Raw genomic sequence first — 16,907 nt, forward strand, 5'->3', positions numbered from 1 at the left:
CACCCCACCCTCCTGTTCCTCTGTCCTTATCTTTTTTTGTTTAGTGTGTCTGTCGGTGGGCATTTGACCCAGCTAGTTCACTTCCCTTTTAGATCCAAAAGAATTGGAGGTGGTGTCAGTTTCCCACCCACAAGGAACTGCTCCTCACTGGGGCTAGTGGTAGTGACTGAATTCAAGCTTCTCTGTGCCTGGGGCATTGTGATTTCTGTTGTAGCTATCCAACTTTTGTGGGATGCGGGTGGCGCTGTGGGTTAAACCACAGAGCCTAGGACTTGCCGATCAGAAGGTTCGAACCCCCGCAATGGGGCGAGCTCCTGTTGCTCGGTCCCTGCTCCCGCCAACCTAGCAGTTTGAAAGCACGTCAAAGTGCAAGTAGATAAATAGGTACCGAGCGGGAAGGTAAACGGCGTTTCTGTGCGCTGCTCTGGTTCGCCAGAAGCGGCTTAGTCATGCTGGCCACATGACCCAGAAGCTGTACGCCGGCTTCCTCGGCCAATAAAGCGAGATGAGCGCCGCAACCCCAGAGTCAGCCACGACTGGACCTAATGGTCAGCGGTCTCTTTGCCTTTACCTTTAATCCAACTTTTGCAACTGAAATGTGTTAAGCAATTTCCCAACAAACTAATAATGGTAATGCGTTTGTTGAAGGGAAGGTATTACAGTGGTGCCCCGCAAGACGAATGCCTCGCAAGACGAAAAACTCGTTAGACGAAAGGGTTTTTCGGTTTTGCGTTGCTTCGCTAGACGAATTTCCCTATGGGCTTGCTTCGCAAGATGAAAACGTCTTGCGCTTTTTTCTTAAAGCCGCTTGAAGAGGCGCAGTTGCGACAGACCGTGCTTCGCAAGACGAAAAACATCGCAAGACGAAAAGACTCGCGGAAGGAATTATTTTTGTCTTGCGAGGCACCACTGTATTGGTTTGAGTTCTTTTTGTATGTACTTTGTGTTCTTATTTTTATGTTGAACTGCCCTGTTATCTTCAGATCATGACAGTATACAAATTATTATTATTATTATTATTATTATTATTATTATTATTATTATTATTATTATTATTATTATTCCTGCCCACCTAGCAGTTCGAAAGCACCCCTAAGTGCAAGTAGATAAATCGGTACCGCTTTATAGCGGGAAGGTAAACGGCGTTTCCGTGTGCTGCGCTGGTGCTGGCTCGCCAGATGCCGCTTCATCACGCTGGCCACGTGACCCGGAAGTGTCTCCGGACGGCGCTGGCTCCCGGCCTCTTACGTGAGATGGGCGCACAACCCTAGAGTTGAACACGACTGGCCCGTACGGGCAGGGGTACCTTTACCTTTATTATTTATTTATTTATTTATTTATTTATTTATTTCCATGCTTTGCTCTGTTGGTCAGCAAGGTATTGTGTATTTTTATCCCTAATGTATAGGAGTTTGAGTTCAGAGATGCTATCTGAATGGCGTGTTAGGGCTTTGAGCCTTCTTTTGGTACAGAAAGAACATTTGCCCTTGAGATAGGTAGATAGTATAAAATTTCTGGCCAGGCACTGGGAATGATGCCTTCGGTTAGAGCATGGTGCTGATAATGCCATGGTTGCAGGTTTGATCCCCATAAGGGATTGCTGCATATTCCTGCACTGCAGGGGGTCGGATTAGATGACCGTCAGGTTCTCTTCCAACTCTATGATTATGCCTGTTTTGCTTTAGACCCCAGCTGCACTTCAGTTTTAGAGATTTCATTCGAGGAAGAGAACCAAGGCTAGCTGATGTCCTCATCGGAGGCTGCTCACCATTCACGCAGCGCCACTTTTCTGGCACCCATGCATTCACACCAGCTGTTAGCAAATGAAAAGCACACTCTCCCTTTGATGCTTGCCACATACCTATTGAGATCAGCCAGACCACTGTGATTTTGATGAGGATTGTGGCCCGTGAGTTGTACTGACTCGCTTGGATTGGCTTTTTTATGGCAATGTAGCGGTCCAGTGAGATGGCGCACAGATGCATGATGGAGGCTGTGGAAAAGAGGACGTCCAGAAACAGCCAGACAGGGCACAGCTCCCGCGGGAGAGGCCATGCAATCTCTGAAAAAGAGTAGGAAAGGGTTAGGATTGTTCTTTGGGGGGGTGTACCCTGTGGAAGAGGGTGCAACATTTACTAAATGAATTCGCGACACTATAACCCCCTCCTATTAATCAGGCAGGAGATTTAAAAAAGTTATTTTTACTACAAGTAATTTTAAAAACTGCAGGTGATATCTCGGAAGAGGCCTTCTTCCACCTCTCCTGCACTGGAGGAGCTGCTTTTAAGATGAGTGTTTGCATCGGTAGATGTGGGGTGGGATCTATTCTGTAGAACCCTTTCTCAATTGCAAATGTAAGCACATTTAATCTATTGATTAATCAAGGCTTCTTGAACAGGGCAATTGCCCTATCTTCAATGCCTTTGAGGTAGTGGCCTAAAAATCAGTGGATTGTGGGCTTATTAAGCAAAAAAGGGCAGCAGCAACTGGTGATCTGTTAAGCGTTAGAGGTGTAGTGTTCTGTTTTTGGGGCACAACAATTCTGGTATATATGCTGCTTTGCAATTAGGTGACTTTTTCTTCGCTGTGGTAGCGGCGATCAGGTGAAAATACCTCATCTTGTTGCAACACATGGTTTTCCTTTTCATAATTCGGAATCCTGATTTCTAAATAGGGCTTCTTCAGCCCTGTGCACCTGCTAATAGTAAATTGTCCCCCTTTCATTTTGTCATATTCAAATCCATCAGCATCACTATTCCTGTAGTAGCCAGCTCCTGTTCCTTACTTAATGGTGCAAGGTTTGGTTTCTAAGCCAGATTTCTTTGTAGAGGCCCTAGCTATGAATTAGCTGTGTCCTTCTTGGGGATTGCGTAATGACATCTCTTGGTTCAATTGCAATAAAAACGAATACATTTTGGGGGGGCATAACTGTTCAAAGGTAAAAAAAAAGTGTTTTGGTTTTTTTTTTACTCTGGGCATAATCTTGAGATTTTGAACCTTGCTGATTGTGTGTGCCCTCTTTTCTTAATCTATGGGGCCAACACTAGTTGCCAGGATTCTCAGCTTTACTACTACTACTACTACTATACTACTACTAGTAATAATTTATTATTTATACCCCGCCCATCTGGCTGGGCTTCTCCAGCCACTCTGGGTGGCTTCCAATCAAATATTAAAATACAGTAATCCATCAAACATTAAACAGGGCTGCCTTCAGATGTCTTCTAAAAGTCTGGTAGTTGTTGTTCTCTTTGACATCTGACGGGAGGGTGTTCCACAGGGAAGGCGCCACCACCGAAAAGGCCCTCTGCCTGGTTCCCTGTAACTTGGCTTCTCACAGCGAGGGAACCGCCAGAAGGCCCTCGGCACTGGACCTCAGTGTCCGGGCTGAACGATGGGGGTGGAGACACTCCTTCAGATACTAAGGTTGAGAAGGATAATGAATCAACTACTACTGGGTCAAACCTAGTTAAGCTGCCTACGGCTTTGTTAAGCAGAATACAGCCAAACCAGATCTGAATGCAATTCTCCCCACCTTCCCGGCTGCCTTTTCATTTTGGATCCATAAGCAACAACTCCTGTCCCACCTCCCCCTTTCCCCAGGTAGCCGGGGGGAGGCTTCCGGTGTGTCTGTAGCTTCCCTGCACAAGCCATCCAATTCCTACACAGAAACCATACAGTCCCGACATTGTGGGGAGCATTGTGTGAGTGGCTCTGCCCCTGTGTTAAATGGCTGTTTCTTTATTGGGATATGGTGGGATGTTGTGGAGCCCAAACCACGTGGCAGCTGGTTCTTCCTGCAGCAGCCAGCCCTCCGCAGTCTTATTTTTAAAGAAGTCCGCTCTGTGGTTTGTGGGGTATTAATAGTAATAGCAGAGGGAAAAACCCTGCGGCGCTTTTTTTTGGTTTTGTTTAAAAAGAGAATTGATAACATTTAAAATGAAGTAGAAAGCTGGTGCCTTGTTGAATAGACCGTGAAATGTTGAGCAAACCTTTTTAAAGATTTCCTTTGAGTTTTTATTAGCTTTTTAAAAAAAATCTCTCGTTCCCAGAGCACAGTCGTGCCAGAAGAAATAAAAGCTTCAAGTAACCAATTAAATTTGCGTGCTTGAAATCCCGAGATTCTATCTAGCAAGGCAAGCGTTTTCCTTCGCCTTGAACTAATGTTGTTGAGACCAAGTAATGTATGGCCTTTTTGTGTGCAGGTGTTCGCTTTACATGTGAAGAGGATGATGGCTCCTGGCTCACTAGATTTCCAATGAATGATTTCAATGTTTTCTCTCCTTTGTGCCGTGCTGCTTAGACATTACCTCCTTTCTTCTCATTCCTGCAGGGAGAGAATTTTTGCGCTGTAGCAAAATAGCCTCTCTCGCCCTCTTACATCAGAGAACGTGGATTTTTCTCCCGCTAAACTTCTGCTTTTTCTTCCTTTTGTGCTCAGTTTTGAGAGAGGTGGTGTGCGTGTGTTGTGTGTTTAAGAAAAGTGACTTTAAATGCTTGATATTGAGAGTGCTGGCTGCAATTTGAGTGTGGGTGTTTCCGCATTTGGTGGCCCAGTGACTGGACTGCCTTCGGCCCAGATCACATCATGACTGTTGAGTGATCTTCTTGGCCATGTGTAATATTAACTCTTTCCTCTCTGTAAAATGAGAATAATGAAGAGGAGGAGTTACAGGAGGCAGTGGTAGCGGTGTAGCCTCTGAGCTGTGAACTGGGAAGTCCCTGGTGCAAATTTCACCTTGGCCATGAATTCAGTAGGCAGTCTTTGACAAACTGCATTCTTTTACTTTCAGCACCTCGCCTTGTGATATGCTAACACTGATCTACCTTACAGGATGGTTGCAACAATTTACATGATGGGTTTTGAACATTTTAAAGCACTATATCAATGCTAAGTGATTATACTGCCCCAGTGACATCTGCTAAGTAGGGGAATGTCTTATTCTCTGGCCCAGGCAAGCCAAACTCCTTGGCGCTATAGATGTCAGCCTGCAAATCCTAATACTCTCTGTTGATCATGTGCGTTACAAATTGCGTCGCCTACATTTTCCAATCAGATAGAAGGACCGTCACTCTTCATTGAAATGATGGTAGACTGTCTTTCAAAGACTCCTGCCTACCATTTACTAGTCTCATTTAGGAACTCTTGATAAGTTTATAAAGAACCCCAAAGTTTCCTTGAATGCACTTAAAGCCCACTGGCCTAGAAGAGTGAATAGAGTCAAGAGGCACACACATTTCCTCTCTTAGATCTTCCGTATCAACTGTCAGAAATGAAAGGAATTGTGTTTGTGTGATGTGTTGAGATTCTGTACAGTTGTGGAAGCACAAAAGTCCTAAAAGCAGGGAGGGGTGGGCCTTATTGGCCGACTTGGCCACAGCTGACACTATTTAAACAGTTATCTGGCTAATGGATTTTTAAGGGATTACTAGCCTTCTAGGAGACTCAGCTGTGTTCTTGCTTCAGTCCACCCAGTCCAGCGCCTTTTTTTTGCTTCTGGTGTGAATTTTCTCTTCTAGCAGTTGCTGAGGAAGCAGAAATACACAACTTTTGCGGCTAAGTAGACATCTTATGGATGTGAATTCAGCTTAGGGTCAGCTGTGTTTTCAGAGTGCCTGCAAATAATGTCGCCACACCTATTTAATTACGATCCCTAACTTCCCTCCCTTTGAAGCATCCTGCAACATGAGCTTCCTTTTTGTTGGCTTCTAAATTAAGATTCCTTGCATTTTTTAAACTTCGGTTTTAGTAGTTTTCACTCAGGATTAATGGAAGATTAAATTTCAATAATAAAAGAAGACGAGAAAAGCAAAATTGTTAGGAAGCTTAAGGCCAAGTTAGCCACTCGCAGGACTGGCATCTTGTGTCGTTTGGCCCTGAGTAAACTTGAGAGGAGAGAGTTTGTAATCCTTTTGCAGTTTTTTGCTGGTCGCTAATCACTTGCTCTTTTACTTCTTCTAACTCTTAGTGCTTACATTTAATGTTGCTCAGCTTCACAGCAGTATGGCAAATCCTGCAAGCTATGAAGATCTCTGTAGCTCAAGAGACCTGATCATAGTGAACCTCTCAGAATGCTCACATCTTCTCAAGGATCACCACTACAAAATAAAATGTTATCACTCTTGTATCTGGATTAGAAGAAAGCAGTCTTGAAGGCGGTGGAGCTGGAAGTTCCCATCATCCCTGACCACTGGTCCTGATAGCTAGGGACAATGGGAATTGTAGTACAAAAACAGCTGGAGACCCAAGTCCGGGAAACCTTGATTTATAATGACTCCAGGGCCAAGACTTGCTTGTCTGAGTTAGTCCTGCCTCTTAGTTTGAGTGATGTATTTGCTATGATCTTAGCCAGTGTAATTTAAGTGCGCTGGATAGCAGTAGAAAATACGGCAGTAGCTTCCTATTTAATGTAGGATTTATTTGCGTTGCTTCTTCAAAGGTTCCTCCTCATGATTTGCACTCACAATTACTCCCTTGGGTGGTATAGTAGTTTAAGAGACTGTTACAGAAAAGTTCCCGATTTAATTCTTGCCTTCTGCCATGAAGTCATTAACCGATTTCACCCAGAACCTCCCCACCCCACCCCACTGATAAGGGGATAATAATACTGGGCTGCCTTTGTCATTTGTAAGGATCATGACAAGGTATTATATGTGAAGGGCTTTGAACAGTATAAAGTGTTATTTGAACACTACATTTATAAATTCAGTTGATCTCCACAAGGACATGGGGTAAGAATCAACTAACCCATCTTGGTTTTATCTTCCTTGTACCTGGAGGGACATTCGTGCTTTTCCTTCCAGGCATAAGGACTGTTTTTGTCTTTATTTTTTATTTCCAGCATGAAAACTGCGGCCATAATATGTCACTTGGTTCATTTCCTTTGAACTATAGTTTTGTGGGTTTTGTATCCACTCAGTAGATTTTATCGCTTTTCTTTGCTGGATAATAATTCATAGAGGCCAAATTGTCATAGGGCCTTTTTGTGCGTATGTGGAGAGAAAATTGAACTAATGAGACAATACATGTGTCAGAGCTGCTTGAAGATCCTAGCTCACAGAGGATCACGCTAGCCAGCGGTCATTAAGTAAAAGTCTTTATTGAGTTACAGTTTCCATTCCCAAGCTGCTGCGTGCAACTCTACGTCTAATGGCTAGATCGGCGAAGCTCCGTCTGAGTCTCCGCCCCTTGTGCACCAACTTAATATCCTAGCCCTGCTCCACCTTTTCCGCCTGACTGCTCTCCTCTGGGTCCCTCTGCCCCCCGGGGTCTCTTCCTTCCGGGATTCTTCTGACGCCGACCCCCTGGAACTCCCTGTCTCCTTGCGCCGGGCTTTAGGACCTGGCTCCCTTTCCTGGCTGCCTACTGCGTCACTTTCCTGTGCATTTGAACTTGGCGCGCGCGCCCAACCTTCCACTTTCCGTCTGACCGTTTCTTCGCTCCCCGATGGAGGTGTGGCCACTCCTGACTCGTGCCCTCCCCCCTGTTGCGAGCTGCCAGCGCTTGATCTCTGGCGCTCTTCCTCTTCCCTGCTCTCTGGCTGTGACGCTGGTCCCGATTTCCAACTGCTCTCCTCGGAGTCCCCTCTGGCCCTATCTTCCTGGGGTGTCCCCCTAGGCTCCCCCCTTGCCCTGACCACTGGTGCTCCTTTCTGTGAATCTTCTGATTCACTGGAAAGACTCGGAGATCTCGGGTCGTCGTCATCACTCATCTTTTCTTCTGCCTCCTCCCCCTCGCTCTCTGTTTCCTCCCTTGCCCTTGCCTCTGCTCCTGAACCCCTGACATCCATCCCCCCCTCGAAGCCCCCCGTTCCCCCCTCTCCTCCTTCCGGTGCGGGAACTGGGTGCTGCTGTGTCAGAGGGACGAACGTCGGATACAGTTTGCTTCCCGTGGCGGGCCTCCATCTGAAGTCTCCCGGTTCTGCCTCCCTGCTCTCGTCGACGACGGTCACCTCCGCTTCCATCTCTGTGCCGCCGTGCTCGAAACCAGGGTCGTCCCCGAAAACGTCCATGTCCGTCTCTCCCTCACTTCCTCCTGGCGGCGTTGCTCGTCCTGGACCTTCCAGCCACTTCCTGCGCCACTGCTCCTCTGGTCTATCGTCCCACCAATACGAGGGTTCTGAGGCAGATCCCGAGGGTGACCCCTCCGGGGAACGGGCGTCTCGTATCGGGTCCTCGTCCGAGTCGAACCCCCGGAACGTGCTGGCAGAAAGCGTTGGCGTGAAAAGCCAGTCGTCGAAAAAGTCTGCTGGCATTGGTCTATGTGGGAAGAGGGCATGAAACTCGTCTTTGAGCAGAGGTTCGTCCAAGGCGTAGCCCGGCACCCAGCTGTTCGCACTGGCCGGGGTGCCCTCCTTGGCGAGAAGGTATTCTACCCCTTCTTCCCCCCATCTGGAGTCCAAAATCTCCGTGACTTCGTTGATGCGTTCCTTCTGTGCCACTCCCGCGTGCCCGGTTCCTTCTCTGAGCGGACTCGGTGCCGTTCCGGGTTCCTGAAACCTGTGCGGTGCCTTGTAGGGAGTGAGCACCGATCTGTGGAACACCGGATGCATTCTGGAACCCTCCGGAAGCGCCAGCCTGAAAGCCACCGGGTTGACCTGCTCTTCGACTTGGTAGGGCCCCAGTTGCTTATGCCCCAGCTTCTTCTTGGCCAACGACCTGGCCGGCACTGCGTGGGCTGCTAACCAGACCCAGTCTCCCACATGGATCTCTTCGCCAACCCTTCTGTGTTTGTCCGCTTGCACCTTGTATGCATGTTTGGCCAGCTCCAGGTGTCGCCGCAGCTGATCGTGGACCTCCTGCAACTCCGACGCGAACGCATCTGCTGTCTGCGGCTCCCCCTCCCCCATCCTTTCCAGTCCCGGGAAGGTTCTGGGGTGCCTCCCGTTGTTAGCGAAGAACGGCGTGACCCCCGTGGACACGTGCTTCGTGTTGTTGTAGGCAAACTCGGCGAGCGGCAGGTAATCCACCCACGTCGCAGGCTGTTGATTCGCATAACATCTCAGGTACTGCTGCATGATGGCATTGACCCGCTCCGCCTGCCCGTTGGTCTGCGGGTGTCTCGCCGACGCCAGGTTGATCTTGACGTTCAGGAAGCCCATCAGCTTCTGCCAGAAATTCGAGATGAACTGTCGCCCCCGGTCGGACAGAATAGACCGTGGCAGACCGTGAACCTTGAACACGTGGTCTATGAACAGTTTGGCGGTTTGCTCCGCCGTGGCCACCTTTGCACACGGAATGAAATGTGCCATCTTGGAGAACAAGTCCACCACCACCAGCACGGCCGTCTTGCCCCTCGAGCTGGGCAGATCCGTGACAAAGTCCAGGGCCACTCTCTCCCATGGTTCGACCGGAGTTTGCAGCGGTTCCAACAGTCCGGCCGGCGGTTTGTGCACCGGTTTGGCCCTCTGGCAGGTGTCACACCTCGCCACGTAGTCCGCGACCTCCCCTCTCATTCCGGGCCACCAGAAGTCCCTGGCGACTAATTCCACCGTCTTCTCCTTGCCAAAGTGCCCGGCAGTGGGCGCGTCGTGCAGCTGCTGCAGTACCTTGGCGCGAAGTTCGTCTCCCGGCACGTAGATGGCCCCTTTACGAATGAGCAATCCATCTCTCAGCTGGAACTCGTCGGTCGCTGCCGTGCCCCTGTGCACCTCTGCCATCTTCGCTTGCGCGAAGGAGTCATCCTGCAACGCTCGCCGCACCGCCTCCAGGTCCACTGTTGCCGCAGCGCACGCCCACACTGTTGGTGCGAAGATGTGCATGGCGGCCGCTGGCTTGGCGTCCTCCAGATATTGTGGCTTACGAGAGAGAGCGTCCGCCATGATGTTGGTGTCCCCCGGGACATACTCTATTCGGAAGTTGAAGTTCGCAAAGAACTCAGCCCAACGTATCTGCCTTTGGTTCAGGAACTGTGCCGTGCGCCAGTGCTCCAGATTCTTGTGGTCCGTGCAGACCTGCACCGTGTGCTTGGCGCCGATCAGGAAGTGTCTCCATGCTTTGAATGCTGCATGAATGGCCAGCAACTCCCTGTCCCAGATGGTGTAGTTCTGTTCGGACTTGCTGAGCTTCCTGGAGTAAAACGCTCCCGGCCGCCAAACCCCCTGCGGGTCTTTCTGCAGCAGGACTGCTCCCACGGCTCTGTCCGAGGCGTCTGTCTCCACCCTCATCGGCCTGCTGGGGTCGACATGCAGCAGCTGCTCTTCCGACGCGAAGAGACGCTTGAGTGCCTGAAAGGACTGCTCCGCCTGCTCTGTCCAGATGAACTTCTTTTTCTTGGAGCTAAGCGTGTCCGTGATGGCCGCTGTCTGCATAGCGAAGCCTTTGATAAACTTGCGATAGAAGTTCGCGAAGCCGACAAACCGTTGGACCTCCTTCCGGTTGCGTGGGCTCTTCCAGTCCAACACCGCTCGAACCTTGGCGCTGTCCATGGCGAGCCCCTTGTCAGACAACTTGTAGCCCAGAAAATCCACCTCCGTCACGTCGAATTGGCACTTCTCCAGCTTGGCGTAGAGCCTATGCTGCTGTAGCCTGCTTAGCACTTCTTTGACGTGTCTGTCATGCTCCTGCTGCGATTCCGAAAAGATCAGGATGTCATCTAAGAAACAGACGCACGTCTTGTAGAGGAGCCCTGCTAACACGTGATGCATGAACGCTTGAAAAACGTGGGAGCCATTTTGCAATCCAAAAGGCATAACTCTATATTCGTAGGTGCCCAGAGGCGTGAACATGGCCGTCTTCCACTCATCCCCTTCCCGCATGCGAATGAGGTTGTACGCCCCTCGCAGGTCTAACTTGGTGAACACGCTGCCCTTCCGTACCTTTGCGAGGAGGTCGTCGATTCGGGGCATGGGGAAGTCCGATGGCTTGGTCACACTGTTTAAGACGCGATAGTCCACCACAAGTCTTTTTTGGGGCGTGTCCCGCTTCTTAACAAAGAATACAGGACTGCCCCCCGCTGCCTTGGACTCCCGGATGAAACCGCGCTCCAAATTATGATCTATGAACTCTTTGAGTTCCTGCAGTTCGTCCTCAGACATGGAATACAGCTTCCCTTTAGGCAGCGCCGCCCCCGGCAGCAGGTCAATTTTGCAGTCATATGGTCTGTGGGGAGGTAGCCTGTCTGCCTCCTTCTCGCAGAAAACCTCCAAAAATTCTGCGTACTTGTGGGGAATCGCTTGCAGCGTGCCTAGCAGCAGCTGTGACTCCTCTTCCTCTCCTTCCTGCCGGGGCACGATGCAGTGTTCAGCACAAAAGGAAGAGCCGAAGGTCAGCTGCCTCTGGTACCAAACCAGCGTTGGGCTGTGCTTGTCCAGCCAACTCATGCCCAGTACAATGGGCGTGTCCGATAGTTGAGTGACGTTGAAGCTGATGATTTCCTTGTGATTCCCAAGGCGCATCACCATTGGTGGCGTCTGCTTCACCACTTGCCCCCCTAGCAGCTCCCTGCCATCCACCGTGACCACCTGCAGGGGCAGCGTGGCCGGCAGCAACTGTATAGCGTGCCGGTCTACAAAGTCCTGCCCTATAAAGTCCGCATTGCTTCCCGAGTCAATGGTGAGCGGCACGTCCAATGTGATTCCATTGGGCAGCTGGAGCGATGCGGTGAGCCTCACTACTGGTTTGGGCGGGAGGGGGTCCATGGGCTGTGAAATTTCCGGGGACTTCTTCACTGACACGTCTGGCTGGGCCCCATTGCCTCTTCCTCCAGCCAGACATCGTCGTTTCCCTGCTGTGGTCCTCCTTGTTGCGTTGCTGCAGTTACCATTGCTGAGGCTGCAGTGTGCTTGTGGAGCCTCCGGGGACACTCTTTCGCCATATGCCCTGGATCCTCGCAGATGTAACACTTCCTGTTCCCTCTAGGAGGCTTCGCTTTCACTGTTGTCGGTGCTAGGGCTCTGGCTGCTGATTGAGCCCTTGCACTTCCAACCTCCATAGGTTCCACCCCTCCTCCTTGTGGAGGCGTGGATTGCGCACGCGCTGCTTCTCTGGGAAGGAAGGAGGAGCCCCTGGCTGGTTCGCGCCCTCCACGCCCTTCGTCCCTGCTCCACGGACGTTCTTCCAGCCGCACCCCCACGGCTAGCGCCCTCTGAACGATCTCCTGCGTGGTCCGGGGTCTCTCCCCCCTCGCAATTTCATCTTTAACAGAGCCGTGCAATCTCTCCCAAAACAGGTCTCTTACAGGAGCCGAATCCCTGTCCCATTCCAGAGCACTGACCAAAGCGAAAAAGCGGGCATGATACTGCCTTACGCTGGCCCTCCCTTGTTTCAGTCCATGTATCTGCTGCCGAGCAAGATCCACGTCAATGCTTGATAAGAAACACCCATCCATCGCTTTAATAAAGGCATCCGCATTTTGGAGCGCCGGATCCTTATCCCTCCACAAATTGCGCAGCCATGCTTTAGCTTCCCCATGCAAATGGGACATGATGAACCCCACCTTCTCTTGCTCATCTCTAAAGTCTTTTTCCAGCAGTTGCAGTGCACACATTACATCTGCTCTAAAGTTGGGGTACTGCTGCAGGTTCCCATCGAAGTGAGAGACCAGACCGCCTGTTCGTCTCGCCAACCCAATTCCCTGCTGTTTGGGTGTCAGTTGCCCGTGCTTCGTAAGCATGTCCAACCTGACCTGGAGATCCCTGCAGGCGGCAGCTGCCTCCTCCTCTCTCTTCCTGGATGCGAGAGCCTCGGCATTCAGTTGTGACACTGCTTTTCTGAGTTCCTCTATCTGCTGCTCAGCCGTCATGTTGTCTGCCGTTCGTGAGCTAGCTAGTGGGCACCTGCTTCTCTCCTCTCCTCGAGGCTGTAGATGCCCACAATTATGAGACGGAGCTTACTGTCAGAGCTGCTTGAAGATCCTAGCTCACAGAGGATCACGCTAGCCAGCGGTCATTAAGTAAAAGTCTTTATTGAGTTACAGTTTCCATTCCCAAGCTGCTGCGTGCAACTCTACGTCTAATGGCTAGATCGGCGAAGCTCCGTCTGAGTCTCCGCCCCTTGTGCACCAACTTAATATCCTAGCCCTGCTCCACCTTTTCCGCCTGACTGCTCTCCTCTGGGTCCCTCTGCCCCCCGGGGTCTCTTCCTTCCGGGATTCTTCTGACGCCGACCCCCCGGAACTCCCTGTCTCCTTGCGCCGGGCTTTAGGACCTGGCTCCCTTTCCTGGCTGCCTACTGCGTCACTTTCCTGTGCATTTGAACTTGACGCGCGCGCCCAACCTTCCACTTTCCGTCTGACCGTTTCTTCGCTCCCCGATGGAGGTGTGGCCACTCCTGACTCGTGCCCTCCCCCCTGTTGCGAGCTGCCAGCGCTTGATCTCTGGCGCTCTTCCTCTTCCCTGCTCTCTGGCTGTGACGCTGGTCCCGATTTCCAACTGCTCTCCTCGGAGTCCCCTCTGGCCCTATCTTCCTGGGGTGTCCCCCTAGGCTCCCCCCTTGCCCTGACCACTGGTGCTCCTTTCTGTGAATCTTCTGATTCACTGGAAAGACTCGGAGATCTCGGGTCGTCGTCATCACTCATCTTTTCTTCTGCCTCCTCCCCCTCGCTCTCTGTTTCCTCCCTTGCCCTTGCCTCTGCTCCTGAACCCCTGACAACATGCTTTCCGCAATTTGAGCTTTCTGTATTCTGTCCCCTGGCACTGTTTACTGATGTAGCATTGCATTCTAGTCTTCCTGTTGACTCTTGCTACGAATCATTAGTACATGGGTACAGTTAAGACTATTGAATGTAGGGGCATTTCCACTGGACGAGTGGGGTACCATACCAATGCACACTTGTAATTGTACATTAGATAATTCGACCAGTTCCCTGCGTTAAATGGACTCTTGTCAATTATTCCAAGCTGCTAATAGAATTTCAAATTCTGTTTGTGATGGGCTGTGAAACGAGGACTGGAACTAAGGAGATTTAACTGCTGTGCAGGTGACTGAGTAGTCCTATCTACCACAAGAGGTACACCTATCTACCACAAGAGGTACAAGAAGACACCTTGCATGGGAGCTGATTCACCAAGACCAGGAGTTGAAATCAGACCACATCCCATGTCGTGGCAAGGAGGCGAAGGCCTTCCACTTCACCCCTTGGTTGTGGCATATCAGAGAATTCAGACAAACTGCCATCAAATTATGATCATGGTTTCACAACCTCATCTCAACCGGCTTTGAACCATGCCACTGAACATTTCCCCGACTTTCATTTGTAGATCCATATTTTGTTTTTAGGAGACGCAGAAAAAAATATTTTTGGAAATCTAGCAGAATATGATGTTAAGGAAGACGTTACTGAAAATTCCCCATTGAACTGCTTAAATGAATTTCACATAAATCACTAGAATACTGACTTAGAGTCTGTCTTAACTATAGAAAGCAAAAAAAGGCAAACTGATTGCACTCAAATGAACTTTTATTTCACTGAAGCTGGAGATTAAATGATGTCAGTATCTTATATCACACATATGGTCTGTGTTATGAATCATTGTGTACAGAGGCAGAAAAGGGGCTTTCTTGAAATGGATGGAACGATGCCCATTGGTGGCGATCATGGTGAATGTTTCTAGTTTATGTAAAAAAATTTTTTTTAAAAAACTTATTCTGATTTTATAGGAACTGTGTATATTTTCATTTAAACTATGAAACTATCACTGCTATGTGTTATAACATAGCTGCCCACTTGGCAGAAGAGCTATTTCAGAGTGGTGTTCAGTAGTTCCGCTTTTCCCTGAGCATTGGTCTGGAAGAATGAAAGAGGTAGAGTAATTTGCTGCATTTTGCAAAGGGGCTTAAGGCACCAGGAAGCTCTTAATTTGGTCAGTGCTTTAAAATGCATGCATACATACATACATATATATATATATATATATAGAGAGAGAGAGAGAGAACACATAACTTCAGAGGATCAGAGGCCAGTACTTACCAAACATGATGGTAAGAAGGACTATGGGCATCACAAACAAACCAACCAGCAAATCGGCCACTGCCAGAGACATGAGGAAGTAGTTGGTGGCATATTGCAACTTTTTCTCCAAGGATACGGCCAGTATGACGAGAATATTCCCCCCAATGGTGGGGATGATGACCATCAGAATGAGCAGAGCTGCCCAGCGCAACATGGTCCCCTCCGCTGTGATTGGCTGTGCAGATCCATTGCCGGATCCAGACATGTTCACAGGCAAGGCCATTTCAGCACCCGGTAGGATTTGTTCGGAGAGCATGTGTTACTGGGACATACTGTAACTTCTAGGAGCTTGGTCTTCCTCTCCGGCCCAGTGCGGTCCTGATGAAAGACCAGCATCGTAAACTACTCATCTGCTACCACATGAGGGTCTTCTCTCTCTTGTGCAATTTTATATCGTGGTCCTTCCTTGGATGCACGCAAAGAGTATTTAAAAATGAGTACACTGGCTTGGATCCATCTCTTTATTACAGGTCCCAATGGTCAGACTGTTCCCTAAAGCGAAAAGCTTCAAAAATGAATGTTGAAGAGTTGGGTAATGAATTAGATCCTTGTGTCCTTGCGCATTGCCTCTCCTCCTGTGCTGAAGAGCTCGTCCTACATAATAGAACATACACATGTCATGTTTTTATTTTTGTTGATGGGCTAGAATTGTTACACCAAACTTAGAGGTGTAGTAAGGTGGCATATGCTGAAAATTTATACCATCTGACTTTTGAGCATTAAAGGTTGCGATGTTGCAAAAAACTCGAAATTGGGGGGGAAACAGCTCCGGAGATAACTATTTATACTGTTTGGGTACAGCTTTGCTCCCCTTCTCAGTAGTTGAGCTATGAGAATAATTCCCAGTTCTTTCTCTCCGTAAATTCCATTTCCCTAGAGAACTACAGCTTGTAAACTGATGCAGGCTTCTTTACTTTGAGCCTGCCCGTTTGTTCATCAGTGGAAGGGCAGATAAAATCAATTTAGGATTTATTTATTTTTAAGCTAATAGTGCAATCCTATTCATTTTTACTCAGAAGAAACTCGCATTGAGTTAATGGTACCGTATTTTTCGCCCCATAAGACGCACTTTTCCCCCTCCAGAAATGAAGGGGAAATGTGCCTGCGTCTTATGGGGCGAATGCAGGCTTTCGCTGAAGCCTGGAGAGCGAGGGGGGTCGGTGCGCACCGACCCCTCTCGCTCTCCAGGCTTCAGGAAGCTCTGCGCAACCCTCGGGAGACCGGCTCCGAGGGTTGTGCAGAGCTGCCTGCAATCCCGGGTCTACACCGCCATCCCGAGCGGTGCGCTAAGTCCTGCCCCGCTCGGGATGGCAGGGCAGAGCTGCCTGCCGTCGCGGGACTGCAGGCGGGTCTACGCCGCCATCCCGAGCGGTGCGCTAAGTCCTGCCCCGCTCGGGATGGCGGCACAGAGCTGCCTGCCTTCGCGGGACTGCAGGCGGGTCTACGCCGCCATCCCGAGCGGTGCGCTAAGTCCTGCCCCGCTCGGGATGGCGGCACAGAGCTGCCTGCCCTCCCGGGACTGCAGGCGGGTCTACGCCGCCATCCCGAGCGGTGCGCTAAGTCCTGCCCCGCTCGGGATGGCGGCACAGAGCTGCCTGCCCTCCCGGGACTGCAGGCGGGTCTACGCCGCCATCCCGAGCGGTGCGCTAATTCCTGCCCCGCTCGGGATGGCGGCACAGAGCTGCCTGCCTTCGCGGGACTGCAGGCGGGTCTACGCCGCCATCCCGAGCGGTGCGCTAAGTCCTGCCCCGCTCGGGATGGCGGCACAGAGCTGCCTGCCTTCGCGGGACTGCAGGCGGGTCTACGCCGCCATCCCGAGCGGTGCGCTAAGTCCTGCCCCGCTCGGGATGGCGGCACAGAGCTGCCTGCCTTCGCGGGACTGCAGGCGGGTCTACGCCGCCATCCCGAGCGGTGCGCTAAGTCCTGCCCCGCTCGGGATGGCGGCACAGAGCTGCCT

The 16,907-nt window shown here is 50.4% G+C and overlaps 1 pseudogene across 1 annotated transcript; it reads right to left on the minus strand.

The window, feature by feature from the left end:
• Window positions 1-1,544: 1,544 nt before the first annotated feature.
• Window positions 1,545-15,499, minus strand: LOC308592423 (5-hydroxytryptamine receptor 2B pseudogene; annotated as a pseudogene). The gene is made up of 2 exons: window positions 14,909-15,499; window positions 1,545-2,062 (listed from the first exon to the last, which is right to left on the minus strand). The product of its transcript is annotated as a 5-hydroxytryptamine receptor 2B pseudogene (transcript).
• Between the last annotated feature and the right edge of the window lie 1,408 nt (window positions 15,500-16,907).

Source organism: Podarcis bocagei (assembly GCF_964188305.1).
Source record: "Podarcis bocagei genome assembly, chromosome: 7".
Taxonomy (NCBI): domain Eukaryota; kingdom Metazoa; phylum Chordata; class Lepidosauria; order Squamata; family Lacertidae; genus Podarcis; species Podarcis bocagei.